This window comes from Panthera tigris, chromosome B3 (assembly GCF_018350195.1).
Source record: "Panthera tigris isolate Pti1 chromosome B3, P.tigris_Pti1_mat1.1, whole genome shotgun sequence".
NCBI lineage: Eukaryota > Metazoa > Chordata > Mammalia > Carnivora > Felidae > Panthera > Panthera tigris.
In genome coordinates this window covers 100,356,046-100,379,534 of record NC_056665.1, presented here as the reverse complement: position 1 = coordinate 100,379,534, position 23,489 = coordinate 100,356,046, and positions in this window count along the sequence as shown.

Genomic DNA, 23,489 nt, shown 5'->3' with positions numbered 1-23,489 from the left:
GTGCCTGGTGGCTCAGTCAGTTAAGCATCTGACTTTGGTTCAGGTCATCATCTTATAGTCTGTGAGTTTGAGCCCTGCTCTGGGCTCTCTGTCAGCTTTGGATCTTCTGTCTCCCTCTCTCTGCCCCTCCCCTGCTCATGCTTGTGCGCGCGCACTCTCTCTCTCTCTCTCTCTCTCTCCCTCTCTCAAAAATAAATAAACATTAAAAAAAATTAGTAAAAATAAATAGCTTCTTAGATGATCTCCGTGCTTCCTCTTTTGTCTTCTCCTATGAATCCCCAAGAGAGCAGCCAAATGATCCTTTTAAAGCATAAATCAGATTGTGACATTCCTCTGCTCAAAACCCTCCAAAGGCATCCCATCATCCTCATAGTAAAAGCCTTATAATGACCTCAAAGCCCTACATATCTCTAGTGTCTCTCTCACTGATTCCTATAATTATCCCCTTGACCTTCAGAATCAAGTCCCCCGTGATGTTTCTCAACATGTCACCACCTCTCAAGATTTGCATTTACTGATCTCTTCAGCTAAAATGTTCTTCCCTCATTGTCCATGTGGCTCATTCCCTCACTTCCTTCAGCTCTGTGCTCAAAGATCACATTATCAGCAAAGCCTTTCCTGACCACCCTATATGAAATACCAATTTCACCCCCACCCCAGAGATAATCTGTTTTCCTCATCATGGTCTTTTTCCCCCAGATCTCTCATTATCACCTAATACTTAATACATATATCTTTTAATTGTTTATCATCTATCTTCCCTCTGTAGAACATAAACTCTTATAAACAATGTAGCTGTTTTGTTCACTGAGTTATCTCCAACACATAGTACTCAGCAGTAAATACTCAATAAAGAGTTGTTGTATGAATAAATCAACTTCTTTTTTGCATTAGCTTTGTATATCTTGCTGTGACTTGATATTCCTTTACAGATATATATTTATTATAACTTAATCTTTGTTCTGAATAAATTATGCTCTTTAAAGGTTTCAATGACATTTTTTTTCTTTTACTATGCTCTCAAGCTTTGAACAGTTGTTGAGCATTATTGTGGATACCTTTCTCATAGCAACTACTTCAACTTTTTCTAGCTTTATTGAGATATTCACAGTAACTATTTCTTAATTCTACTCCTTTGTAGTTAATACTAATCTTGTTGAAATCTTCATCTGGTTTTGCACTCTTTGAAATTGTGGGTGTATTCTCAATCTTTATGCCAGGTCTCTTTTCCCCTTTAATGTTGTAATAGTTCTGATATGGATCTTGTTTTACTTATAGTTACTTCACTGTCTTCTGCAACTTTGTGCATGTGCACATGCACATGTGTGTATTAACGCTGGTGGTAGCAAAACACAAAGATGAAGTTCTCTTTTTTAAAAATTGTAACATAACATAGATATTAAGGCTCTAAAGAAAATACCTGGGCTTTAGCCCTTCTTGCACTATTTCCAATTATGACCTTTTATCTTGTTTAAACATCATACATCTATATATCTCTTCATTTATAAAATGAAGTAAGTCATAATTAGAATAAAACAGGTTAATGTAGGTAAAACATTTAATACAATAATAAACTTACATGTATTCATCATAAACTTAACAAAAGGCCATTAATAAGTGTAACACATTTAAGATAAGCCTTATTTGAAGCATATCATTAAACCAAAAGGATATTTACAACCCACACATGCACAGGATCATTCTGGGTCCTAGAGGATACCTTCAATTCATAGGGAATGAGTTGAAACCAAAGGTGTAACCAAGGGTAAGGTGTGGAACATGCCCAGCAATAAACATTAGTTGTTACTGTTTCTACTGAAATAGTGATATTGTAGCACCTGGGTGGCTCAGTCGGTTAAGCGTCAGACTTTGGCTCAGGTCATGATCTCATGGTTTGTGGGTTCCAGCCCCGTGTCAGGCTCTGTGCTGTCAGCTCAGAGCCTGGAGCCTGCTTCAGATTCTGTGTCTCCCTCTATCTCTGCCCTTCCCCCACTCGCTCACACGCTCTCTCAAAAATAAATAAAACATTAAAAAAGTTAATGTAAAAAAAATGAAATAATGATATTGTATGATGTACTGAACATTGTATGATGTTCCCATTTTCCCTTAAGGGAATATGTTATAATATAAGTTACTCAACATTTAGAAATTGTTCTATCTGTAAGTTTGAAATTGAAATTATTTGTGTGGTGTGTAAAAAAGAAGACAGGACCAGATACAGAGTAAAAACTCTGATGGAAAAGATGTGGAAAAGGTCACATCTACTTAGGTAACATATTGTCTACTTAATTTTGAACAATTTAGTTGATCTCAAAAAGTAAGTTTCTGAGCAATTAAAATGGAATTAGTTTACTGCAACAAATGTCATTTAAACAGTGAAGTAGTGGAGAGAAGGTAGCTTTTTCAAAGCAATCAGCTTCTAGTAGATATGAAAAGTAACAAATGGAACCAAATCATAGAATAGATCTTGTTATGATAAATAGTAATAACTTCCAAAATGATATATATGAAATGGCTCCATGATAAGTGATCCACATTTAAGAAGAAAGACTATTTTAATAAAATGGTTAAGTTAAAGGAGTGTGTACAGCTCAAATATGTTAAGCAACATAAGCCTTGCAGACATCAGAGCTCAACAGAGGAATGAGAGGAAAGCAGAGACACAGGTGGAGTAGTTTGTCTCATGAGAGGGTGGAGAGAAGTGTGGGATAACCTCCCACATTCTATTGCCTGACTGGCTTGTTCATCTGCAGCAAGTATGACAAAGTGGTTTCACAAGTCCCATCCCTTGTCCTGTACACTTGGGGTTACACTTGGGGGTTAGCTCAGAAGATTTTTAGTTCCTACAGGAAATGGAAGATCTGTTTATACCACCTCCGGTTGATGGAGCCTGAAACTAACTCTGGTTGGCATGCAAACAACATATTTAACCATCTAGAGATTGTAGACTTTGAGGGATTGCTAACAACTGGAAGTATAAAGAGGCACAGAAAGACTGATAATTGTTGCTTATTTATCTTTGGGGGAGGGGGGTCCTTCAAACAATACCTAAAATGTCTTGCTTGTTGCAATAGCAGAGTAGACCATATTTTTAAGTTTATTTATTTATTTTTGAAGGAGAGAGAGTACATGAGAGTGGAAAGGGGCAGCGAGAGAGGTGGGGAGAGAGAGAATCCTAAGCAGGCTCCATGGTAATAGCACCAGGGCTTGATCTCACAAACTGTGAAATCATGACCTGAGCCAAAATCAAGAGTTGGACGCTTAACTGATTGAAGAGTAGACCATTTTTAAATCAACACTCCTACAAAAAAAACAGCTAGAAAAGTTACATGAAATACTTTCTTAATTCACTGAAAGGCATTGGAGATTTCTCTAGATAGAATTATAAAATCAAAATCCAGGAGAAGAGGAAAACTGAGAGAGTAGTATAACCTTTGAGGATGCTTTTCCAAGTTTTCAGATTCCAAAAGCAGTATCTGAGAGTCTTAGTAGCTGAGTAAAGACTTGGTGGGGACTTACTCAGACCCCAGAAGTGGTATAAATATTATTTTAAGATAAAAACATTTGAGATTGAGCAAATGCAAAAGGAAACCTTCTTGGAGCTTCACGTATTTTACTGAAAGCAGAATCTTCTGAGAAATGAGGCTGCTATAAATTCCCTCTTCAGGATAGGTCAATTCCCAGGAGAGTAAACCTACCATAAATCTCCGGGGGGGGGGGGGTTGGTTTCAGAGCCATGAAGAGAGAAAAACCAATGGCACCTGTGTAAACAAACATCACAAATGTTTTTATATCTCATTGTTCTCCTAAAAACCCTTTTGTCTTTCATAAAGAAATCTATTTGTTCTCTCTATAGGAGGCTTTTCTTCCCCCTCCCCTCATCCTACTGTGTTAGGTGTATAAACCCCAAATTCTAACTACCCCTTTGGGTTATTCATCACTGAGCACCTGTAATCACACATATATAGATCAAGTAGACAGTTGAATATATAAGTCTAGAATTTGAAAGAAATCTAGGCTGGAGACATAATTTTTAGAGTTTTAATATATATATAAATATAAATATAATATATTTAAAACTATATGATGGTGGAGATCACAAAGGGAATGAGCACAGCTAAAGAAAGAAGATGAAGAATTTAGCACCAGGTCAATCCAAGACAGAAAAGCAGGGGGAAAGGGAGGAAAAAGGTCAGAAAGAAAAGACAATTTAAAAAAGCAATAAAAGAGAAAAAGGAGCAACCAGTGAGTGAGCAGTGTTCTGGTAGCCAAGTAAAGAAATTTCTCAAGGAGGAGGAAATAATCAACCAACACATCAAAAAGATGAGAACTGACAACTAACCATTGGATTTAGCAATGTGGAGGCCACTCATGGCATATAAAAATAGCGGAAGGCAAAAAAGAGAAGGATTAGTCAGACTGAGTTGAAGGGGAAAAATGGATGAAGATAATTGAAGAAAAAAAGTAAGAATAAAGGATTCTCTCAAAGATACCGTGGTGAAAAGAAACAAAGAAATGGGGCTACAGCTAGCAGGATGAATGAGATCAAGAAATGAATTCATCTTCTTTTTCATGTCTGGTCTTGACTATTTAATTGATGGTGAATTTGTAAGTTAATTAAAAAAAAAACAGACCTACAGTAGATCCAGATAAGGGAGGTATAAGCAACAAACTTTATAATAATTATGATTAATAAATTTGGGGAATCAAAACACAAGACTGAGAATTTTAACAATTAAATACAACTATTTTTTTAAAAAAACTAGAAAATTCTACAACTGAAAAAATACAGTAAATGAAATTAAGAACTCAGTGAATGTTAATTTTAGATCAATACAGGGTTCCATATCTGTTACTAGACAAGTAAATTTCTATCATAACAACCATTTCAGATAATGACTCTAAACTCCAGACAAATTATAAAAACAACTGCCTGCAGGCACTGGAGAGTGACCCAAAGCAGGCACATTCTGCAGAAGAGTCAACATTTGGAAGAAGGGACTTGTACTGAGTAAGTTTTTCATTTTTACAATTTCTAGCTAAAGGAACAGCACGAGCAGGATCCCTCTGGGATGGCTAAAACTCCAACAGAAAACCAGCCATCTTGCTGTGTAAGGAGCCAAAGGACAGAATGTAGAGCAGCCACCGCAGCTGTGAAGTAAGGAGGGAATCCCAGGCAAGAGAGAGCAAGAGGGGAGCCCCACATTCCACTTTAACTCCCTGCTTTTTCTCTATCATCAGCATGCATTCCCAAATTTAGAAACTGCAAAAGTGAATGTGTGCTTGCCTCAGTGGGGGCACAGAGAGCCTGTAGACGGTATTATGTTTCAGATTAGGCTGCCACAAAGAACCCCTGATCTGGAGCTTGTACGTAAGTAGTGCCAGAGGGGATGGGAGTAGGCAACTCTGTCTCTGAAGCCAGTGGGAGGAAAGAGAGAGGAACACCAGCAAATCAGCCCTCGAGGAGTTCCCCACAGGATCCCAGCGTCCCTCCCCTAACTGCTACAGTACCCTCTCTGACCCCTTCTTCACCCTCTTTTTTGCTCCGAATTTGAAGACCTGCCTTGGTGGCGGTAACAATCACCAGTGACTTGGGATACAAGAACATCCATTCCGACGGCAGGAATGAATGAATGATACTGGTATCCACTAAAATGAAGCTTAACTAGTTTAATATTACCAGTTAAGTGTTGGGAAATGTATTGCATACCATTATCTTTTCTCCTCCCATAAATGTAATAATGTTCCTACCTTTGTTGGCTTATATGGTAGCAATAAAATTTTTCCATGCCAAACCATGGACTGACTCACATAATATTTTATAATAATAATTGTTGACTGTGCTGAGCACGAGTCTAAATGTTTCAAACCTATTAAACTCATTCCATGTTCATAACAAACCTATGACATAGGTATTATTCTTCATTTTATATATGATGGAACTGAGGCATAGAGAGGTTAAGTGATCTATACAAACTATGAATTTTTAGCAGGTAGGTAGTCTGGATTCACAGCTAGGCTCAAGAATTCATGTTCTTAATCATCATACATGCAGCTTCTCATGGGATTACAAGACTCTTCACTAAAAATGTAAAATGCAAAAGTGAAATTTCATATTAATGGATGTTAAAGTATTTTGGATTATTTTCCATTTTTTTACAATTTTTCCCATTGATCAGTGCCTGCATTTTATATAATCCTATGCAAGGTTAGAAAGGCAAAAAGCTAGAAAGAGGTGAGGGACACAAAAGAAAGTGCTAGAACTGAAAAGGGGCAGTTTATGAGTTTTATGAATCTAGTTTTTATCCAGATAAAGAACTATGGAATATTAATATGTAAGGACGTTATAGCAGCAAGAGACATTTTGAACTGGCTGGGCCTAAATGTATTAAAAGGCAATGTGTCCATGGGAAAATACATTAAGATTGGGAAGTATAGCCTAATTTTTTTATAATTAAACTTATTGGTAATTCAGGCATACCTGTAGGACATAAATCAATACTAAAACATGATTTTGCCTCATTTATTCATATAAATGTGTAGAGTAAATCTTATATTCTCATGGATAATTTACATCCTATAGATTCACTTTGTACACTGGCACACTCTGGCCCAGAGAACCTCGAGGAAAGAAGTATTTACAGATTATCACAGAACCTACAGAGACTTGAAAACAGTCTGTTCACAAAGACTTTGATTGGTCAGGTAGTAATAGTTGGGCTTGCACAGAAGACTTTTCATTGGTGAAATAATTCTTAGCTCAACTTGCAGAAAAATATAGCATACAATTAAGAGAAACCGACAATTGACAAACAGACAATGTCAATTAAGGTCTTTTGTGACTTTTTGCAACATAGATCTGTGTGGAAACCAGGTAGTTTTGTTGGAATAAGCTACTATGTTGGAGATGGAAGACATTCCGCCGTTGCCCTTTGCAAAACACAGTTCTGATTATGTCCTTCTTCTGAGTAAAGCCTTTGCTGATCTCCACTTCCTACATAACCAAACCCAATTCCTGGGATCCAAGGCCATATCTATTGCCTATACTGCCCTACTCGCTAGCAGTGAGACCTGAAGCCTATCACTTAATATTCCCAAGCCTCAGCTCCCTCAGCCCTAAAATGGATTCTCAATAGTGCCTGCCTCCCTTGGAGGTTGTGCCAGTCAGGGTCCAGTCAGGAAGACAGAAACCACTCTTGTATTTCCAAGGAAATTCAATGCGGTACTTGGGGTAAACACGTGAGGGAAGGGTTGAGGCCAAACAGGTAAGGCTACCCAGAGGTTTGCAACAATAGAAAGCTACCACCACTCCTAGAACTGGAAGAACATATTCCAGAATGTAGGATCCAGCCCCACCCTGGAATACCAGATCATCGAACAGAACAGGGAAGTGGGCTATGAGCAGAAGCTGGGGCCAGAGAGGAGATGCAGCTGCTGTGGAAGACCGGAGACAGTGAGAGAAAGAAATACCCTGACTTCCCTCTCTCTCCTTGCCAGCGTCTTCTTTTGAACTCTCATTGACCACCAGTTAGCAATCAAACCTGGGAATTGTGACCTCCTATGATACTACCCAGAGCCAGGGGAAGGGAAAGAATGGATTAAGAACAAAAAGCAAATGACCAGTAGTGTGGTTGGAAGAACAAAATGCAATCGCCCTCAAAGCCTGTGACCTAGTGCCTATACATAATAAATACTCAATAAGCTGTAATAGTTAGGAATATTATTATTTTTGCCTATTTTTTTGTTTTTAATACTCAACGTGATATTGCAATATAGGCCCATTTCTTCTTTTCTATTTTTTATTGAAGTATAGTTAACATGCATTATTATATCAGTTGCAGCTGTGCAACATATCGATTAAATAATTCTACACATTACTCTGTTCACCATAAGTGTAGTTACCATCTGTCACCATACAGTGTTATTACAGTATTATTGGGTATATTTCCTCTGCTGTACTTTTCACCTCTGTGACTTTATTTTATAACTGGAAGTTTGTAGCTCTTACTTATCTCTATCTACTTGCCCATCCCTGCCACCTACCTCCCCTCTGGCAACCACCAGTACTCCATATTTAAGAGTGTTTGTTCATTTTGTTTTTTATATTCCACATATAAGTGAAATCATATGGTCTTTATCTTTCTCTAATTTCTTTCACTTGTAAAATACCCTCCAGGTCCATCCATGTTGCCACATGGCAAGATCTTATTTCTTTTTTATAACTGAGTAATATTCCACCGTACATGTATATTATATCATCTTTATCCATTCATCTATGGATGGACACTTAGATTGCTTCTATATCTGGGCTATTATAAATAATGTTGCACTAAACATAGGGGTGCATATACAATTTTTAATTACTGTTTTCATTTTCTTCAGGTAAATCGCCAGAAGGGGAATTACAGGGTCATACGGTACCTTTATTTTTAATTTCTGAGGAACCTCCATGCTGTCTTCCCCAGTGGTTGCACCAATTTACATTCCCACCAACAGTGCACCAGGGTTCCCTTTTTCCACATCCTCACCAACACTTGTTATTTGTTGTCTTTTTGATGCTAGCCATTCTGATAGGTGTGAGGTGATATCTCATTATGGTTTTGATTTGTATTTCCCTGATGATTAGTGATGTTGAGCATCTTTTCATATGTGTCTGTTAGCCATCTGTATGTCTTCTTTGAAAAGAAAAAGTATCTATTCAGGTCTTCTACCCGTTTTTTTAATCAGGCTATTTCTTTTTTCAGTGCTGTATAAGTGCTTTATATATTTTGGATATTAATCCCTTATCAAAATTACCATTTGTAAATATCTTCTCCCATTTGGCAGGTTGCTTTTTGGTTTATGGATGTTTATTGAAAGTTTTTTGTAATTACTAACTCAATTTCATTACTACCAATTGATGTGTTCAAATTTCCTATTTCTTCCTGATTCAGTTTTAGGCGATTGTATGTTTCTAGAAATTTGTCTACTGTTTATAGGTTGTCTGTTTGTTGGCATGAAATTTTTCATGATATTCCCTTATAATCCTTTGTATTTCTGTCATGTTGGTTGTTATTTCTCCTCCTTTATTTCTGATTTTATTTGAGTCCTCTCCCTTTTCTTCTTTATGAGTCTAAAGGTTTGTCAATATTTTATATCTTCCCAGAGAACCAGTTCTTGATTTCTTTGATTTTTTAAAAAAATTTTCTGTGTTTTACTTATTTAAAGTTTATTTTGAGAGGGGACAGAGAAAAAGTACACGTACATGCAAGTGGGGGAGGGGCAGAGAGAGGGAGAGAGAATCCCAAACAGGTTCTGTGCTGAGCACGGAGTCCACCTTGGGGCTCAATCTCACAACAATGAGATCATGACCTGAGCCAATATCAAAAGTTGAATATTCAACTGACTGAGCCACCCAGATGCCCCTATTTTATTTATTTTTGCACTAATATTTTTAGTTTCCTCATTTTACTAGCTTTGGGCTTTGTTCTTCTTTTCTAGCTCCTTTAGGTATAAGGTTAGGTTATGTATTTGAAATTTTTCTTGTTTTTAGAGGTAGGCCTATATCACTATAAATTTTCCTCTTAGAACTGCTTTTGGGAGCACCTGGCTGGCTCAGTCAGTGAAGTATGTGACTCTTGATCTTGGGGCTGTAAGTTCAAGTCCTAAATTGGACCTAGAGATTACTTAAAAATAAAATATATTTTTTTAAAAAACTGCCTTTGCTGTGTCCCAAAGATTTTGGACTGTTATGTTTTCATTTTCATTTGTCTCCATGTATTTGTTGTTTACTAGCATCTTATTTAGCCTCCATGTGTTTTTGTTCTTTCCGGATATTTTCTTATCCTTGATTTCTAGTTTCACACCATTGTGGTCAGATACTTGATATGATTTCAGTCTTCTTAAGTTTACTGAGACTTGTGATGTGGCTTAACATGTGATCTATCCTGGAGAATTTTCCATGTGTAGCTGAAAAAAAAATGTGTATTCTGCTTTTTTTGGAGGTAATGTTCTGTATATATCTGTTGGGTCCATCTGGTCTAATGTGTCATTCAAAGTCATTGCTTTCTTGTTGATGTTCTGTCTAGATGATCTATCCATGGATGTAAGTGGGGTGTTAAAGTCTTCTACTAGTATTGTATCACTGTCGATTTCTCCCTTTATGTCTTTTACTATTTACTTTATATAGTTAAGTTCTCTGTTAGGAATATTATCAGGGTGGATTTTCTGGCTTCATTTTCCACTTCTCATCCTGACCCCACTTTTCCAGTCACTCTAAGGCCCCATGCTTGTGCACATACTGTTTACTCTTCAAGGGAGCTCTTTCTCTTTTTTCTCTACCAGTTGACTCCCAGAATATGTAAGAGTGGAGCTCCCCCAGAATTCCAGCCTATTCATTGGCAAATTTCACAGCTTGGGCCTACTCATGTTGCTGGGCTTACTGTGGTTTAAGACCTTGGCCAGCCACCACCTAGCAACCAAATGCATTGCCATCCCCAGGATTACTCAGAAAGGCCTCTACGCTAGAGTTTCCTGTATTTCTCCCTAGACCATAGATACTTGGCTTTCAGAAGGTAGCATTCTTGGGTGTGGCTCTCCTTCCTGTCATGACTTCCCAAGTTTAGCTCATTTATGCCTAATTCCACTTAACACTCAAGGAGAGAAATAGGAAAAATAGGGAAGGGTTATTGTGGTGGGAAACACAGTTTCATTCCACTAGGGCCCCTCTCAGAAAGCATGGGAAACACACCTTAAATTTCCCAACAGAGTACAGAAACTTGAGGGTTTAAAAAAATTTTTTTAAGTTTATTTATTTATTTTGAGAGAGAGAGAGCACAAGTGGGGTAGGGGCAGAGGGAGCTGGAGAGAGAGTTCCAAGCAGGCTCCACCCTGTCAGTGCAGAGCCCTACATGGGACTCAAACTCATGAACCGTGAGATCATGACCTGAGCCGAGATCACTAGTCAGACACTTAACTGACTGAGCCACCCAGGTGCCCCAGAAATTTGAGGTTTTCATCCACCCATTCCCAGTTCCCACTGATGTGAGGTCACCCTTTGGGGTAACTTGCCTGATCATCTAGGGGTTAGCTCTTAAGTGACCCTGGTAGAATCTTTAACAAAAAAGACTTAGTAGATACAATATTGTTGAAGCATATAGAGAGTACCTTAGAATAAAATTACTAATTATAGATCATTATTATATTTGTATTCTATTGCTATTGTAATAAACTGATGCAAATTTAAAGGCTTAAATAATATAAATTTATTATCTTAGGGATCTGTAGCCTACAGATCCCTAAGATAATAGAAGTCCAGCACAGTTCCCACTGAGCTAAAATCAAAGTATCAACAACAGTACATTCTTTTTTGGAGGAGGGAAGAATATTTTGATTGTCTTCTCCAGATTTCAGAAACTATCTACAATCCTTAGTTCATGGCCCCATTTTTCCATCTTTAAAGCCAGCAATGTTGCATATCTTTGACCATTTCTCCATAGTCCTATCTCCTGAGCACAGCTAGGAAAGGTTCTTGTCTTTAAAGGACCCATGTGATTAGATTGGTTCCACCTGGATAATCCAAGCTACTCTCCCAACTCAAGATTCTTAACCTTAATCATATCTGCAAAGTCCCTTTTTCCATATAATGTAACATATTTACACATTCTGGAGATTGGGACATGACCATCTTTGGAGGGTCATTATTCCGCTTACCACAATTATATAAGAATTTTTACAATATTCTTTTTTTTTAATTTTTTAAACGTTTATTTATTATTAAGAGACAGAGAGAGAGAGAGACAGAGCATGAGCATGGGAGGGGCAGAGAAAGGAGGAGACACAGAATCCGAAACAGGCTCCAGGCTCTGAGCTGTCAGCAGGGCTCGAACTTACAAACCATGAGATTATGACCTGAGCCAAAGTCAGACGCTTAACCGACTGAACCACCCATGCTCCCCTACAATATTCTTATTAATTGATTTGATCAGCATAAAGCATAAGAATATATGAACAACTTTTGCAATGTTTGTTTACTTTTGACAGAGAGAGAGAGAGAGACAGAGCATGAGAGGGAGACACAGAATCTGAAACAGGCTCCAGGCTCTGAGCTGTTAGCACAGAGCCCCACGCAGGGCTCAAACTCACGGGCCACGAGATCATGACCTGAGCCAAAGTCAGACGCTTAACTGACTGAGCCACCCAGGTGCTCCTAGAATACCTCTTTAGACTGCAAGTGAAGTACCAACACTCTACCCTTCCTGGCAGGAGAATGAGCGTTTAAGCATACCTCTACCAAAGCCTAGGCTGCCCTTCCCCAATTCCCCCATCCCAACAAAAAGGACCTTTAGACACACTAATAGGTAGACAAATCCATTGACCCAATATAGATATATCATCAGCAAGTATGAGTGATTCTGCTTCCTCATCTGGACACAGCATCCAGAAACTCTAAAACAAAGATGTTGGTTCTTCTGTGCTACTGCAGGACTCCAGAACCTGAAAAGTTTTATTCTATGTCATCACTCCAATCAATTATTTATTGGCATCTTCAGGAACTATGGTAAGCAGAGAGATCAAATGGTAAGCAAGACAGATCCTCATAGAGTTTCCTTTCTGGTAAGAAGACATATAGTTAAACTAGCCATTTTTTAAAAAACTAAATTAGGTACTATGATAGGAGAACTTAATAGAAGAGCTAACCTAATCTCTAATGGGTCAGAAAGAGCTTTGTTGAGGACAGGACATTGCGGCAAGGAAGACGGAAAGTGAGAGTGTCCCAGGCAGCTACCAGGTGAACGCCCATGGTTTTCCCCTTCCCTTTCTCTTCCTTCAGTATTGTTAACTGCCAGGGCTTCTGCTGGCCACCGAGCCAGGTAGGATGCCTCAGTCTGACCTCTGCTTCTGCTCCACCATCAAGAACACCTCAAGACTCAACTCATGATCCCAAACTTAATCATCTTTTTCCGGGCTGAGTGTAATTGCAATTTAAATAGTCTTCAAAAATATTACACTGATATGTCATTGGGGGAAAAAAAGTATTGCATATACGGAAAGGCATAAAAATAATGCAATAGAATGTAAATTTGATACAAGGAAGGCAAAACTTGTAGTTGGATCGATTATTACAAGTCTTATTTTGTTGTAAAACAACAGCCAAGTGCTGTAATATCCCTACAAAAGTAAGATATTGATATGTCACTGAAATTAGGTTACATTATTTTACTGACATTCTTGTGAAATGATCATCACTTGTCAAGCATTGTGATTAAAGGCAAGAGAAATCCCAAATCCCTTGATGTAGATAAAAGATATTTCACTGCAATCCAAGGGTGGTATGATCAATTCATGCCTTCCACAGAACTGTCAGATTAGGGCATTGTGTCATAGTCTCAAGGTACACAAAATAATAGTGTGTCTTAACAATCACAGCCTCTTCAAATTGATAAAATACAATAGTATTAAAACCAGGCTTTGTTGTTGACAGAAAAGAAATTTTAAAAAAAATTTTTTTAGCCTCCTTTAGTATTCCAAGATTCAAACTTGGTGCCCTAGATCATGAGCTAATTACATGTTTTACTAAAACACATACAGAGGAAATAGAAAGTCTATCCCTCCTTTAAAAGCACTGTGAAAAGAGAAAGATATGGCTGTAGGAAGAACAGGTGGTAAAAATGTATATAGTGATCACTCCCCTCCTAGTAAAAATCCTAAAGAGAGATGTGTTAGCTTAAGAAGGGAGATGAGGGCATGGTATGAGGGACTTTCCCCCACTTCTAAAAACAGTAGTCTGAAAGGAAATCCCCATAATGGTTGCAGTATGGTTAAACCAAAAGAAATTCTGAATCAAAGGCCTCCCTCTGCGGCCATGTGATATGGGAGCTACCAAAAGTTTCAAAATTTTCCATTTGGCTTTGGGGCACCTGGATAGCTCTGTCGGTTGAGCTTCTGACTCTGGTTCAGGTCATGATCTTGTGGTCCATGAGTTCGCATCGGACTTGCTGCTGTCAGCACAGAGCCTGTTTCAGATCCTCTGTCCCCCTTCCCCTCTCTCTCTGTCCCAACCCCATTGCACTCACTCTCTCTCTCTCAAAAATAAATAAACCTTAAAAAATATACCTTTAACAAAAAAAGTTTCCATTTGCTTTAGAAAAGTAAATGGTGCATGCTGGCAAGCCTATGGTAGTTGTCTTAATAAGGCCAGGTAACCCCGCAGCTTGGAGCAGAAGGGTAGATATTCCTAACTTGGGTCCAATTAGGAGTCACAGCCAGATTTCTGAACTCAACACACCAGGAGGACCATAGAGCCCTATGAGAGCAAAAAGAAGAGATCGAGAGTTTACCAACTGCTGAGTTAAGCCACAGACGTGTTAGGATGAGCAGTGGCCAGAAATATAAGTGACATTATCTCTACATAGATTGGTGAGGATTAAAGAGAAGCCCGTGGGCACCATGTAGACCCAAGGACCGTAAGTACCTCCATATACATAGTTACCAGCTTGTGGAAGAGAAGGGAAAAGAGAGGAAATTTGAAAGATGACTTATTTATGGGAAGGGAGGGAGGGAGGGAGGGAGGGAGGAAGGAAGGAAGGAAGGAAGGAAGGAAGGAAGGAAGGAAGGAAGGAAGGAAGGAAGGAAGGAAAAAGAAAGAAAAAACACTTTAAATTATTAAATTGGACTGGGTTGACTGAATTTGTTTCTTTCCTCATATTCAATTTTTTTTTCACAAATAATTATCTTTATATATTGCTTGGAATTTGCTTATTTTCCTTGAGACCATATCCTAGAGATGTTTCAGTGTCAGTACAAATAGACCTACCTCATTCTTTTTAACTACCAAATGTTATTTCATTCAATACCATAATTTATTTAACTAGCATCCTAAGGAAAGAGGGTTAAGTGGTATCACACATTTTTCCCGAAACAAGTACAACGGCAGCTCACATCCTTGGGAAGCACCATTTCTGCATCGAACTCAAGTGCCTGGTGCTTTCCCCTCACCTTTTTCAGCTCTCTTCTCAGTTCCTCATTGAGAAATAAATCAGGGCCCACCAGCAGGGAACATAACTTAAACTCAGGTTTGGCTTCCTGCTATCAGAAGTTGTAGGTCAGGGTGGGTGATGGGTATTGAGGAGGGCACCTTTTGGGATGAACACTGGGTGTTGTATGGAAACCAATTTGACAATAAACTTCATATACTGAAAAAAAAAAAAAGAAGTTGTAGGTCAAAGTTACTGGAAATTTTCAGTGGCCCGGTCATCCTCATAATCATCATAATTGTGCTTACTATGGTGCCAGGCATGGAGTTATACCTACATCTATATTTCCTCATTGAATGGTTGGGAAATACCTGGCTGGCTCAGAGCAATTAAGCAGGATTAATTAATTATATACTGGGAGACGCACGCAAATCCCCCTCCCAAAATGAGTTTCCCAACAACCTGAGTTTCCCTAGCCATCCTTTCAGGGTGTGCCTCCCACAAGGAACAAAAATCAATATATCAGCCTCTACCATTATCTCTCCACATACTTTAGAGTTGCCTAATAGACACAAAATCAAGTCGGTCTCTCTGGGGCCCTCCCAATTATCCAGGGTTCTATAGTAAAGCAATCTCCTTTGCTGCAATAGGTCTAAACTGTAGCTTCAGGGTGTTAACTCTGGGGATGCAGACCATGGTTACTAAAAGACTTTATATATCCTTCGTTGCTTGCCCACATGGCTATGACATGCCCCAGACATGAGGCAATACAACGTTTTAAATAAGAAACACTCTAGGGGCGCCTGGGTGGCTTGGTCGGTTAAGCGTCCAACGTCAGCTCAGGTCATGATCTCACGGTCCTTGAGTTCAAGCCCCTCGTCGGGCTCTGTGCTGACCGCTCAGAGCCTGGAGCCTGTTTCAGATTCTGTGTCTCCCTCTCTCTCTGCCCCTCCCCCATTCATGCTCTGTTTCTCTCTGTCTCAAAAATAAATAAACGTTAAAAAAAAATTTAAAAAAAGAAACGCTCTAGCAGGATTTAAATTTATTATTACTTATTGATAGCATCAAACTAAAATGATTAAATACATGCATTAGAAGTTACCGTGGCAAATACTTTTTATCAGTTGATTTACATTAACATTAATTATGAATTATTCCAAGCAATTTGGATTTGGGGGTTTATTTTCTTCCTGTATGCATATTAATTTTTTATCCCAACTATTTTGATGCTCTTCATTAAGATAAATTCTTTTTTGTTGTTGCTGTCATTCTTGTATTCCAAAAGACAAGGCTCCAGAGAATAAATATAAATAAAAGTAGACTGGTGCCTTATTCACTGTAGTAGTTAACATCGTGAGCTACCAATTTCTGTATTAGTTGTGGTAACAGCAGCTATAACAATTCCAAAGTCTATGCTGGCTTGATATATTCGAATTTATTTCTTACTCGTGTCACTCCTAAGCAGTAGTGTGGGATTGGAGTGGTGGTTCCGTTCTATACGTTCATTCAGGATCCAGGGCTGTTGCGGGATCTACCGTCTTTACCACGAGGTCTGCTAGGGCTTAGACGTCCAGGAAACAAGAGAAAAAGATATATCAGAGGTTTTTTTGGACCAGGCCCAGAAGTGGAGTACATCACGCATGCCCTCATTCCACTGGGAAGAATTTGTTCATTGGCCACCCCTATAAATTTGATGAAATAAAAGCAGTCTCCAAAATTCTGTATACCGACTACAACTACATCTACTCAAATGGTCACAGGAAAATAAAATATTGTAGAAAAAGTGCTAATAATTTAAAAATAGTTATAATAGTGATCATTTAATGGTTGCCTGAGATGGGCTAGGCGAAGTGCTAACAGTTTTACACATATTGTCTCTGATGCTTATCCTGTAAGACAGATGTTACCTGCAGCAGACAGAGTTAGTTGCTAACAGATCTCAGCAGAGAAAACGGATCCCAACCCCATTCCCACACAAAATCACGAGTTGATGGGGCCACATACGGCCAATGAGACAAGAGAAAGTGAGCCAGGGACCTTTTGGGAAAGAGTTTCTTTCATATAAAAGAGCCTTATAAGGAGAGAGTCCCATTGCCCCCAACTCCTTGCCTTTCTGCTCTGGACATGATTATGTGAGGTATTTTTTTTGAGCTAAGTGGCCATCTCGGGGTCATGATCTGACTAGCCTAATAATGAAAAAAACAATATATTCAAGATGATAAAGAAAAAGTAAGTAAGTAGATAGATAGATAATTAATTAATTAATTAATTAAAAAAAGAGAGCTTGGACCCTTGATGATGTTGTTAAACTGCTACATCAGTTCTGCAGTAGCTTATCTTTAGACTTTTTTTTAAGTGATATAATTTAATGTCTTTATTGCTTAAGCCACATTTGGTTGAGTGTTCTGTATTTCAGTTGAAGATAATCCCAAACTTTATCTTTTCTTTATAGGCCTCATAGTGAGCTCATAAGAAGCAATACTGAGATATAAAACCAGGTTGTTCTAGCTCTGAGATCCAAGAATTTTATACCACAACAGAGTGAAATCAAGGCACTGCCCCCTGCCTCCATCACCCCACATATATGCTGTAGTAAAGGAATGAGAGAATTTGTGATTTTGCTGCAAGTTATTTGTTACACACACACACACACACACACACACACACACACACACACACACACACGTGCTTTCAGCAGCCATAACCAACAAAAGTCATTTGCCTCTCATTCCTTGTGACTCTTATGTACCAATCAACTTCCCTCATTAATTTGACAAAAGATTTTTCTACTGCAGGTGTTTACAAAATGTCTATAAATATTATTCCCTCTTGGCCTGTCTCTTGATACAGAGCTCTTGTAGGTCGATGTTTGGGGAAGGAGTGGTATCCCCCAAATATGTGTTTTTCTGGGTTTCTGACTGCGTGAAAAAATCACTTGGTTTCGTCAGGTTCAATGAATTGTACTTGAACCTTTATTTTATCCAATGTATTAAATCACTATATACATGTTTGGGTTTGAAAGTATACCTTCTCCAATGCAGTCCTTTATTTCCATTTGAAATCCTCCAGCTGTTTGCTTTAAAAAGTAAACAGTTTGATAGAAATCTAAAATGGTGGCAGCTCTTTCTGCCCACGGATCCTGTCCTCATGCTTTAATAAAAACATATTTTTGCACTGAAAAAGAAAAAGGAAAAGAAATCTAAGATGGTAACAAGAAGTACATAATTGAAAACTGTCTGTACTGCCAAAATCACCTTCAGACAGACTCCTACCCACTTTGTGTCTGTGTAACACATTTTTCACTTTTTATCTTCTTCATGCTACATAAAACAAACTTCCTCCCTCTGGTTACAGGGCTCTGTGACACAGGTCTCTTTTGTTCCCATTTAATATCTACTCCCACTTAACTAGAACACAAGAGGTGAGAGGCGTAGAGACCAGAACATCATGTAGAGAAGATATTATGTTGTTCATCTAGAAAAAAAAAAAAAAAAAAAAAGAATACTTTGTTATTTAAGTCCAATGTCTCAACCTCAAGGAGATCTATTGGAGGAGCCCATCTAAGATTAGAAACTGTGTGGGGTATTTTGGACCTATGCAATCAAACACCATGTGACGAGCTTCTATACATCTTCTGCTGCTACCTGTTGTAGCAGAGAAGCCACGGGAGAGGTGAATTCCCCACCCATAAAAACGTGTACTACTCCTTAGAGGAGCAATCAAGCTCCTGTAACCAGTCTGCAAAAGCGGAATGCATGTGTGAACTTTCTGAGTCTCTCCTCTAAATCCAGGGAGTTAACATGTACCTTCAGTCCAAAGTCTAGAATTGTAAAATAGAAAGACATGATTTCAATTTTTACCTTATGCACTGGTCAATGAAACCAAATCATACAGAAGAAGAGAGAAAAACACAGCTTTTACAAGCTGAAACAAAGCACCTCAGAAAGAATCAGTGCAAAAGAATCCAACCTAAAAATTTGGGCACTCAGCTTCTAGTTCCTGCTCCTTTACTCACAGGCATTGCATCCTTAGGGAAAACATTTAACTTTTCTGACTAGTCTCCATGTTCTCGTATGTCAAACGATGGTTGTGATAATAACAGGTTCATACTGGGCTTCGTGGTTATAAGCTGCTTTTACACACCTTGATGTAAGAACTCTGTGAAGTTGGCGAGACAAACATTATTATCCCCATTTTAGAGATGAGGAATTCAGGGAGTTTAAGTGAGTTGGCTGGAGTTCATGCAACTACTAAACTGTAAGGCAATATTCAAATGCAGGTCTTCTAAGTCTGAAACCAATGACCTTTCTCGTAAGCCCTAAAGAACAGGAAGATCCCCAACATGATTCAAAACCTATGATGCTATAATCAAAATTCCAAGAAAGTAAGATTAAATTATTTGTGTGTATATACAGAGATGAGGTCCTTGGTTTTCATTTTCTTTTTCTTACCTGTTTCATTCTTAGGACAGAAGGCCATAGAAGTGAAGTGAGAATAAGCTGACTTCAGAAGTAAGAGAAGGGACTAGGTAATTACACAGAAAGAAGAGAGAGAGAGTAATGACATGTTTAGGACACAATGAGGGAGCTGCTGAATGCTTCCAAATAAAGAATTTTTATGAGTCAAGGAATTATTTTATTCCAGTAAATCAATCTCCTTTTTCTTCCTTGTGAAAGATGTCTTAAGTATTTAATTAAAGGATTTTTTTGTTTAATTTCCCCCCACACCCCCGCTTTTCCATCACCAGCAATTTTATCATCTCAAAAGAAAATCCTGCTTTGAATTGAGCTGTGCAACAAAAGCAGTTACTATTACAAAATTTTTCCTCCTTCGGTCATCATCCTTTTGGGATACGCAAAAGTGTTGCCTATTCTGAGAGAAAGACCCAGTAAGTAAGATTTGTGACAGTTACGGGATGAAGGGGCTTATAGTACTTATTTCCTTCATGAACTTACTTGATCTTTTTCTATATAAATATAAAAATTCTAAAATGACTTTGAGGCAGCTTGGAGTAAAAGACACACAATTAAGCCATTACAACTGAAATTAAAACAGCCTTTATGTTTCTCTCTATCTTCATTTCTAAGGGAAAGTTAAAGTGATGGCATGTCACTTCCAAAAGCAAATAATAGTAGGAACATATATTTCATTTTAAATACAATTTTTTTTAACTTGAAAGAGAGAGAGAGAGCATGCACACAAGTTGGGAGAGGGGCAGAGGGAGGGAGACAGAGAGAGAGAGGGAGAGAGAACCCCAAGCAGTCTCCATGCTCAGTGCAAACCCATAGTGGGGCTTAATCCCACGACCCTGGATCTACCCTGAGCCAAAATTGAGTCAGACACTCACTCAACTGACTGAGCCACCCAGGCACACCTTAAATACAAATTTTAAACTCTATTAAATAAAAATTTAATTAAATTTACTACATCAAATTAAATTAACTAAATACAAATGTAAACTGTATTATTACTTGTTTTACTAACAGTCTACTGGTATGATTGAATAAGCAATTGAAAGCAAATAAGGGTTTTGTTTCTCTGATACAGCATTTATGTCACCAACTTTATAAAAAAAGTGGTAAGTACCTGATTGCAGAAGTCAACATCCTTAAGGATTATAATTTCCTTAAAAGTTGAATAGACCTGGTCCTTATCATCATGGAACTCAAAATGTCTTATGGGAACCAGAATAGGAACATGAAACCAACCCTAAATTGGATAGCAAAATACTTAAGATAGGTCAAATGAGATGAGGGCATCCATACCATGGTCATCAGGGAAGGCTTTGTAGATGAGCTTTGTTTTTAGCAGCTTTATAAATAAGGGGAAAGAATGGCTAAGTAGGTTTCTAATATTTATAACACCTTACAAAATAGGGAATATTATCCCCACTTTACCCATAAGGAAACAGATTGAAAGGCCTTCAGTAACTTGTGTAAAATCATGCAGTCAAGAGCTAGCATTCAAACCAAGATACGACTAACCCTATTGCCGTTTTTATAACTATATATACAAATGTCTCCAGGGTAGAGAAGACCACTGTTAACTACTAACTGACCCTAAACTGGTAATTTTATTAGAAAGTTGAATGGCCCTGGGGAAAGAGTCTGCATTTGGTCAACAAATATTTATTGAACACTTAAATTATTCTAGGTACCACTCAGGTGCCAGAAATAACTGTGAACTGAGATAAGAATGGGACAAGAGAGAAAAGGAAGGAGGGAAGGAACTGACAAGGAAAGGAAAAAGACAGCCATGGTGTGCCTGAGCTGGAAACCTTGATTAAAGGTCCATGCATGACTTCTGAAACACTAAAGAAGTCCTTCTTCCAGCAGTCACTTGACTTTGGCACCTTTCCTGGATCATGAACTTTTCCTGCCCTCTCTATATCCACTCCAACCCCACTATCCAACTATCAGGGGAAAAATCAAAGTTACAATCTGGTCTTTTATTGGTTGTAATTAAAGCATTAGTTCATCTTCCTCCTACATAGATTACCACTTTAGTAGGGCCCTATGAAAATGGAAAAGCCACATAAAAAGACCCAGAGGAATGAAGTTGTTAAAATAAAAGAGGGACAATGGAACACATATTTGGGGAAAGGGATGCTTGATCCCTCAAATCACTCCAATTGGATAGCATTCTAATCTTAATATAAATGTTACTGCTTGTAACAAAAGAGCTTACTCTGCTCTTTGACCAAAGGAATAAAGTTATAAAAGAAGATCATCTTTTTTTTCTGAGTACAGGATTCAATTTGGATTAGTTTGATTCAACAAACATTTATTGAGCCGTACTCTGTTAGACATTATTAGGCATAGGAAATATAGAGGTGAGTTAAGTGCCTGTCTTCAAGAAGATGTCTATAGAGACAGGCCAATAAACCAAAAATCATATGAGAGACCCTAATGATATACCACTACACATCCGCCAGAATGGCTAAAATTAAAAAGTGTCATAGCAACAAATATTGATGAAGATGTGAAGCAAAACTTTTTGGTGAGCGTAAAATAAAATGGTAAAACCCCTCTGGGGAAAATCTGGCAGTTTCTTGTCAAACTAAATGTAGATGTTCGTGACCCAGAAATTCTGATCCTAGCATTTACCCAAAAGAGTTGGAGACCTGTATCCACAAAAAGGTTTGTACAAGAATATTCATAGTAGCTTTATACATAATAGTCAGAAACTAGAAATAGCCCAAGTGTGTATCTATCAGACAATGGATTTACGTAAAACCAATTGTTACGTATCACTGGAGTATTAGTAACATAAAAAGAAAGAGCTTCCAATTCATATAAAATGAATGAATCTCAAAATCATCATACTGAGTGAATGAAGTCCTACATAAAAGTATATACTGCCCCATTAATATAAAGCCCCACAACATGCAAGACTAGTTGGGAAAAAAATCAGAATAATCATTGCCTTTGCAAGGAGAGGAAGGAGGGATTTCCTGAGAAGGGACATGAGTGAATTTTCCAGGGTAATGGTAATGTTGTAAGTAGACAGAGGTTTAAGTTGCTCAAGGACCTCATAAGACACTTAAGATTTGTGCATTTCATGGTCACAGGATGATGCATACCAGGACACCTCTGGTTAGCACTCACTACATCTCCAGTCCTTACAGCAAGGTGACACAGGTGCAAAGCACCCCCCAGAACACTCCAGGCCTACACCACTTCCATTTCAGATGGTTTGCTAAGGCACAGCTGACTCAGAGTGCTCTAGCATCTCTGAGCTAATGCCTGCTCCAGATCCAGCATACTGCAAAGGGCACCCCCTTTGCAGAGCACCCCAGGAAACCCCAGCCCATGCCTGCATTGATTCCAGCTACCCCACCAGAACACCCACTTCTCCAAACACCTAGAACACCTCCACTCCTCCAGCATCGGCTCCAGTTACCCAGCCAGGGCCCCCCTGCACTGAGAACCCTAGGACACCCTAGCTTGCTCTCAAATCAGCTTCAGCTGTCCTGCCAGGGCACATTTGGCGTGGAGAGCTCAGGGACCAGGCCCATACCCACTTTAACTTAAGCTGTGCTGCCAGCACGCACCCTGTATGGAATGTCCCAGGACCCACCCCCCCCCACCCCCCAGCCTGTATCTTACCTCGGCTGCAACCACCCTTCCAGAGCACCCTCTGTACCGAGGATCCTGGAACACCTCAGTTTATACCTATTTCAACTCCAACTATCCTGCCAAAGTTCTTTCTGTGTGTAGAGCCCTGGGTTCTCCCAGCTTACATCCACTTTAGCTTCAGCTATCCTGCCAGGGGTCCCTCAGCACAGAAGGCCCAGGTACTTCCCAGGCCACACTGTACCTTAGCTTCAGCCACCCTGCCAAGGCACCCTATGGGCAAAGAGCCCTGGAACACCCTGGCTTGCACCCATTTTGGCCTTAGATATCTTTCCAGGGCACACACTGCATGAAGAGCCCAGGAACAACACTGATCTGTGCCCACATCAGCTTTAGCTGTCCTTCCAGAGAGCCCACTGCATGGAGAGACCCAGGACACTAGCCTACACCAGTAATAGCT